This window comes from Leiobunum rupestre, chromosome 1, assembly GCF_980474605.1.
Source record: "Leiobunum rupestre chromosome 1, qqLeiRupe1.1.hap1, whole genome shotgun sequence".
NCBI lineage: Eukaryota > Metazoa > Arthropoda > Arachnida > Opiliones > Sclerosomatidae > Leiobunum > Leiobunum rupestre.
The window spans coordinates 81,687,893-81,696,160 of NC_143384.1; the positions used below are offsets into that span (position 1 = coordinate 81,687,893).

Sequence of the window (8,268 nt, forward strand, 5' to 3'; positions counted from 1 at the left end):
TTTGACGCGAAAAGAATGCGTCGTAATGGTAACTAATAGGGATCGAGCGATTGACGTGCAGCGCCTCTCGTGGCGAGCTCGCGCGTAACTTGGTTAAAAGTTTTTCCCCGCCCCCATTGAAATTAATGTAAATTTGGCGATAATTAAACGTTAATTAACCTACCAAATGATATCAGAAATATTCCACTGACAATTTTTCCCGTTAATATGAACCTAAATGTAATATAAAATCGTCTTGTAAAATCGTTTATCGCTTTATAACATTCAAAAATAATATTATTTTTCCCGCGTCATGTAGATAATCGAACATCTGCTCGTCTAGGTAAAGTTTGCGTGGTCAACCCGCGTATTAGAAAGCAAATGAAAGGCAGTTAATCTTGCCCAGTACTAAGCCTCGGTTTAATCTGCCGCGTATTTTCAAACGGAAAAATCCAAACGCTCCTTGTAATAAGAAACAAATAACGAATTACGTTCTAAGTCCATTAAACGCCCAAAATCCCGCGTTTTTCGTTAATTGTTTCGTTTTACAATTAGCGTTCGCCATCATTTAAAGATAGTACTCGGGTTTTTGAGTTTCAACTTGGATTAATAATAGGACTATTATTACCTCTCCGAGGGGACTTTGTACCCTAGGAGGGGCTATACAACCACCGTGTCTGTCTGTGGGTCTGTCTGTCAGGCCTGCGAACGCGTTCGCATTTTCGGGGCAAAGGGTAATCGCTGCGTACGCAGTTTCTTAGAATTAGGGAAAAGGTTTTTCCAAAAGGGCCCGTTTTTTGTGGTCATTGGGTGTATTATAAATATTTTTCAAGTTGCGTTAGTACCGGGCGGCATTCGAACCCGAGCCCCCCTGCACCTCAGGTGAGCATTCTACCACAGAACCACGGATACTTTGTACACCTCACTGAAAATTAGAAACTCTTCCGAGGAGAGGTATATTTTGGCTTGCCAAATTGTTAATCCAAGGTTTCAAAATACACGGTAGATTAAACCATAGCCGCCTAGATTAATCTAGGCGGCTATGCTCCAACCAACACAATAAACATAAGCTTAGTTTCTAGGAATTCTACAAAAGGGGGCATAAAGTGAGAAACTGGATTTCTTTAATACGACTTAAACCGTTGCAACGCTTAAGTCGCCTCGCCAAACCTAAGTCAAAGAATTCAGCTAAATGATCCCAATCATCGTCTGGAGCATTTAAAACAAAGAATCTGGTAGAACTTCTTAGTCTGGAGTTCAGACTCCCAAGTTCGACCAGAATCACAATATCGATGACTCATTGTAAATTTAAAAATTATTGCTACTATTCTCTCGTAACGAACCGTTTAAAGATGAGGGGTTGAAAGTGATGAACTTTCAAGTTTTAGAAAGACATTGCCTTCCCTTCCGGTCCTCATTTCTTTGAAAAATATACCAGCGAGATTTCTATGACTCCAGCAGAATAAAAGGTTTAGTTTAGTCTATCGTTATAAATCAATTTTCTCTGTTTCAAATTGCATTATATTATTCCGTTCAATAATAGTGTAATAGTTCTTTTTATAAACTAACGTGGCCTTCTTGTTGAAATGTTGCTCTTACGTCACAGTCTCTTACTTTGACAAGCCTACTAGCGCGCGCTACAGTCGCGAGGAATATAGCTTTTTCTAGAGCGCGTGCAAATCGCTCGTGCGAAGAATACACAAATAAAGCTTGGTCTTGTGACGTAAGAGCAACATTTTAACAAGTTGGGCAAGACCACTTTTTATTTTATAAAATCAACTATTAAAAGATAAAATTTCAATTTTAGGTTTTATATACAAAAACTACCCAGGCCAGAAACAAAATTATGCAAAAGAATTTACCTTACCTTACAAACTTGAAATTTAAAACTACTAACAACAAAGACAACTTAGTTATTAGTTTTTACCGCGTTAGTCGAATAACGATCTGCTCAGTGCTTCCACTCTGGGAAATTTGAAATTCCCTTTTTCTATATTAGGTAACCAATAAAATTCTTTTTTTTTCCTTTTTGATGTTAGAAATTCCCTCAAAATTTCCCTGTTGATTTCTAACATAATTTGAGATATATATAATATTTTCACCTAATAATTACGTCAAGGAATATTTTCTAATAATTTATTTTATTATTAAAGACCACGTGGCTTGAAAAGGGGCTACAGCTTGCCAAAATAATTTTAAATTCATTTAAAAAAAGGGAAAAAAATTTAGTTGTGAAGTATCGTATCTCTTTGAGTTATTTTTAATGTTATACAAAACCATTACTTTTAAAACTATAAATGTTAAAGATAACACTTTGTAAGTTTATACACGAATTCCGAAAAACGAAGATGAAACCGAAAAGAACACGATATAGAATTACCAGAGAGTGTAAAGATTATGAGAGGCGTCTCTTCCTATTCCCGTAACGTTAAAATTTCGTACAAGATTTTGAGAGCGCGCGCCCATAGGAGAGGTTACGATACTATCCGACACACGATGTCGCTACTGGATTTTTTTTTAATTTTGTAAACATCCGGAAAGTATTTTTCATGACTGTTAAACATAGTTGAATTATGCTAATTTTAATTTAAAATTAATAAAATTCAATTCCATGAAAAATAAAGAAACGTAAGTACAAGAAAGCGGACTATTTATAATATTTTGATACTAAAAGAATTAATTTGTTTGATTAACCAAGGAAATTCATTGGAAATTTTATGAAATGGCCGAGGCTTAACGAGAACAGAGCGGTATAAAAAATAATACGAGGAAACATTGAAGTTGGTAAAATGAGATTCTGATTAATGTTGTATTTTTAACAGTTTCCTATCTATCTTTTCTGGGTTTTCATGTATTCATGGTTGATATCTTGTTTTTTAAGGGAACTATGTATGCAGAATTCTATGAAAAAAGATATCATGTTTTGGTATGCAGTTGCACATGGAGAATCTTCATTAGCTTTAAAATATTTCTTGTCAATTCTTTGAATGATGAATCTCTCCAAACGTCCTTTAATATTTGTCATGTGCGATAAAAGATTAAAACTGGTGTCAAATACTTCATTTGTCTCCATTACAAATTTGAAGAAACTATCAGTTGGTACGATGAGGCTGCCGAAAGAAGAATTCTTTGCTGTTTTGAAAGCTTTAAAGTAAAAGAGCAGATTTGTTGGGTCAACAATTGGATTGTCTTTTTTGAGTTGACTTATGCAAGAAGAGCATTGAAGGTTTGAGTAGCAGCGGTGAATTAGATATCCTGAAATGTAACTAAGAACATTTTGTTTTAGCAGGTTTGGACTTTCAATAGAATTACAAAATTCTAAGTCTTCATCGGAACATTGCCCCTGGCTTTGCGAGACTACAAGATTTTCAAAATTGGAGAAATCTTCATCCGGTTCTGGAGCTGCAGTTTTAAAAGTGTCAATGTTTAAAATCATCAATGCAATTAGAATCCGGTGGTTTCAAGAGATTATTCACAGAGGTAGCCCGGTATGCAGCTCGAAATTGTTGTGGATTGGGATGATCACGGTTGCCTCCTTTCTGTCTTATAGATCCAAGAAAATTAATTATCTACAAAAGATTGGCTAATCCTGTCCGATAATAAAAACTTAAAACCAAAATTATCCTTTAGATCTTCCCAGAGGAGTAGCAAAGCTTGAATTGAAATTACCATTTTCTGAAATTTCCAATGTTGTAGAGTCTTTAAAACTGAAAATTGTTGGCACAGCGGATGGTGTGAGTCTATTTTTAGTTCTAATATTCATGAAACTGGCATCAATTAAATGATTCGCGCAAATTCTATGGTTAACGTGTAAATATTCCGTAGTTTTATTTGTAAGCCCATCATTATTTACATTTTTCAGCCACAAAATAGAACTAAAATTTATATTAAGTTAATATGCCAATAAGCCTATCTAATGAAAATGCGAATTTACCAGTCTTTTTCCTTTGGAAACTTAAAAAAATATAAACAAGGATTTCTTGTTTTCGATATTTTACAATTTAAAACGGAACAATATACCCCAGACATACTAAATTATTTAAAAACCTTGTAAAACTAGCATTAAAAATCTGGAAAGTTCTTGCGTCTCTTTTAAACCTAACATCGAAACGCACGCGCTGTGAGAACGGCGCCACTGGTGGCGCCATCGCTCTTACGGTAGTAGTGGACATTATTGAGGAAAAAAAAGTTAGTACGCTTTTTTGAAAGAGAGACGCCTCTCATAATCTTTACACTCTCTGGTATAATAAGGTTAGCTCTTTCGACGGGGTCTGTAGAGAAGCGCTTCAGCGGGTACGTTGGGGGGCTTGGCAACTACCGGCCCACCTTCAGTGACGTCGCTGGTTGACAGGAAACCAGAAACAAGCCGCGGGGAGGGTAGTAGAGCGCGAAGAGAGGAGAGACTAGAGAAATCAGTCGAATTCCTATTAAAAGAAATTATGCGGTATAGAAAATAAATACGTGCGGTCGTTTTCCCTTCAATTTTACACTTGTTTTTGGCACTATAAATTTCTGTAAGTATTATATTCTCTAAATTATTAAAACTTCCAGTATTAGCTGACATTAAACCCAGAACTTTTATAAGCATAGGGCCTAGGCCTAATATTATTATAAATTAATAGTGAAATTGTAAATGTGATAGTTTTATGGTAAAGTTGGAAAGGAAATTAAGATTTAAATTTTTATCAATAACCTAACTAATGAACGTATGCCATTATTTTCAAAATATCCAAGAGAGATGGTTTTTTTTATTTAAAAATGAGAACTAGAATTAAATATTTAAATTCAAATAGTATTACTGAGGCCCAAGACAGGAAAAAAGATAAAACTAAAAAAATAGTAGTTAAGTTTAAAAAATAAGCTGCCTTTTTGTTCAGTTGACAGATTTAAAAAACGGTTATTTCTACCAAGTTTATGTGTATTTTGTAAATGTTCGACCGTTGGTGGCTTCTCATGTTAGATTTAAACGGAACAATATAATCCTTTTTTAATGAATTTCAAAATGTGTCTTTTCAATATTAAAATTTTCCTATTTTTTATTTTAATGAAAGTTTTATTAAAAAATATAGTTCTTTCTTCTGACCACGTCCGACCACATTAATTGAAAAACCCAAAAATAATTCCAACGTATTTATATTCTTTCACAGAAAAACTACATAGTACTTATAAGACACCCTACTCTCCGTGTCTACGAGAAAACCGTCAACCAGCTACGTCACTCGCGCGGTAGAAAGAGAGCTAACGAGTTTTCTCAAAAGGAACGCCGGGCAAAAACGCGAATGCGCTCCCCTTGAATGTGACGGAGATGAGATTCAGGTGTAGGTTAATTAATCACAACGTGTCTAGTAACTATAGGAACTGTGCAGCTGATTCCCTTACTAGTCAAAAAAACATTCAAGCTGGAGAAAACACTCATAATAGTGGTAACTTACATTGTTTTCCAGAAAAATGGGAAATTCCCTTTTTTCCCTTTTTCCAAATAAAAATCCCTTTTTTAATTTTTAAAGTTGAAAATTCCCTACAAAGGGAGAAATTCCCTACAAGTGGAAGCACTGGATCTGCTATAAAACACATGTCTCGATACTTTTCAAAAGTGAGTAAAGTAGGACTCCCTACTCTGTTACTTTAACTATGCACGTTGTTAGGATATTTATGCGATGGTTTCACGGTTATTGTTGCTATATTTATAAAATTTTGGGCTCGTCATCGGTATTATCGGCTAAGAAAACTTAAAGGAATATTTGTAGCAATCTTATAATTAAATTGAGCTAACATAAGAAAACACTAGTTGAGCCTTCGCGCGGTTGCACTGTACTCAGCCCCATAGGCAATTTGGTTAGTGAGATTCAAAGCTGATTTTCGAATGTTACCGGTACATGATGAGATGAAGAGATTATTCTCAACAAATTGACTTAATCTTATTAATTAACTACTGATATAACCTAAAAATAAATATTATAACTACTCAATGGGGGGGGGGCCTCTGCCCCCCCCCCCCTTGGATCAGCGCCTGTAACACATACGATAGGTTTCATTTCGACCTTGATTCCTTAAAAAGTCAAATTAAAATTGCGAGAAATCTAATTATCCCCAAAAAAATTTACAGCGTAAGCTACTGCTTCCACTATTTAATGCCCATGGAAGATGGCTTCCCTGACCTTGTTAAGTACAAGGTTGTTCAATGCATTCCTGTCGCAAACACCATCTCAGAAAGAAGTTTCAGTTCCCTGAAAAGAATAGAAACACGTCTTTGAACAACTATTGGAGAATTTAGACTTTCAAATCTGTCTACGTTGTCCATTAATCGGGATTTGTCGAATTGTTTAAAAGAAAACCCTAATTTAGTGGTTGACGAATTTGGTAAAAGCTCTAATCGAAGAGTATCATTCTTTAATTAAATTGCGAGGGCAGAAAATTTTATCTTTCCTAAGAAAACGTTTAAATTAACATATTAGTGTCATAATTTAAAAATTTTAACTATAGTCAAGAAAATTCTTTAAAATCGGACATTTCAAAATTAAAATATATAGATAGGGGGGTCTTTAAATCAGACCGGGCCTGTGTGTTAAAAATTCCTGGCGGGGTACTGGCCAGGCGCGAGAGTTTTACTCGTGAGTTTTCCCGCTTTAAGACACGACCGTTTCTACGAGCTTCATCACGGCCATAAAAATCTTCCTTAGACATTCCAAGTGTATACCTATATAGTTAAATGAAGAATATACTCCAAGAATGGGCGAGCTCTGGCAAATTAATCCCTGTGCTTTTCCAGCCATGTTTCAGAAGCTCAGTCGGGAATTTATCAAAATTGAAATGTCGCTGTAGGACCTTTTAAAAGGCGTTTCTGCTGCGCCACACTGGTGAACTAACACTCTATTTCGCCTAAGATTAAATGGCCAACTTTAGCTCGACGCTAACGCGGTTTTTTTCAAAGAAATCTCATAGGTAACGGTAACGAGAATGCTGCCGCCTACGGCCGAGCTTGTCGCCAGTTCCTTTTGAACCTTCAGCCAATGAGAGGCCGTAGAGTGGTTCCGCCAAGGAGGATAATAATAATGAAGAATGGTTAATTAAATATTTTAGGAGTAATTACTCAAACAAAACATATCTTTTCACAGGTTACTGTTAGAAATAGTTGTTTCACCCGCAATGGTTATGAGGAAAACCGGTGCACAGTAATTGTTTATCGCATATATCTACGTTAGTATTGTATGTACGGCTATAAACCCAATTACGAACATTAGGGCCCAGCTATTTCCTACAAAAAATGTTCTATGAACATTTTACATATGAGCAATCGTTGTCGTATTCGCGGTTTCAACGTTGTACCCGAAACGCGTCTTACAATTTGGCGCCGCTCTTCATGTAACCGCGTTTAAAATTTACCACCCAGCTAACTCTTGGTTTTTATGCAATAAATCGCTTTAAAATGAAGGTATTGTGAAGGTTGTGTGAGATAAAATGATGGGAAAGTTGGAATAATGGGTCACTTCAATTTAAGTTCATATTGACTGCCGTAAGGATCAAATTCACAAGATCAGTATCAATGCTTTGAAAAGAAAACACGACACCGATGAGACTGTTCGACAAGGCTTAGAAGGGTCAGAGATATCTCAATAGAAAAGATATATCATGCCCCCCTGGTAGTCCGTTATCAATTTTGGAGATCGTTCGTGGGACCATTTTAATAATTTTGGGCGATTTTCGGGTTGGAATCTACATACCTTTCTTACATTGATTTCCCCGAAAATTATATTTCTAGTTACTACTGGCCATTTCTATATTAATGGTTGAATTAAGAAATTTTAATTATAAATGATATTTGTGGCCAAGACGTGCTTAAATAAAATATCTTCAAGGATATTGCCAAGTGTTACGATAATAGTCTTATAATATTTATAATAAATTACTCTGCTAAATATGAAGCTCTTTATTTAGATCTTTGTGTTATATATTCTGACCCCATTGGTCCATGGATACACGTGATTATATACATGTAGATATATCACGTGACACCAAGAAGTAATATTTCTGAGATTCAGGACCTGCCAGTTATTGTTTATATAGTGCTTGTTGTAATAATCGAAGCTATTCACTTGTAAACAGAACCATGGATGTATTCATTTCAACCATGAATACCGAACTATATCATTACCATCTAGAGCTATGTTCTTTAGTTCTTTAGTTCTTTTATTGCTCAACAAGAGGTCTAAGACCCATCACGTTAAGACAGTGGACAATACAAATTATACATATACAGAGAAAAAATATATACAGTTTGTATGTACAGGA

At 35.3% G+C, this 8,268-nt stretch overlaps 1 long non-coding RNA gene across 1 annotated transcript; it reads left to right on the forward strand.

Annotated features, from left to right (window-relative positions):
* Positions 1-2,534: 2,534 nt before the first annotated feature.
* Positions 2,535-3,765, forward strand: LOC149967501 (uncharacterized). The gene is made up of 4 exons (XR_016480464.1): positions 2,535-2,607; positions 2,678-2,763; positions 2,861-3,205; positions 3,269-3,765. It is a non-coding gene; the product is annotated as an uncharacterized LOC149967501 (long non-coding RNA).
* The last annotated feature ends 4,503 nt before the right edge of the window (positions 3,766-8,268 follow it).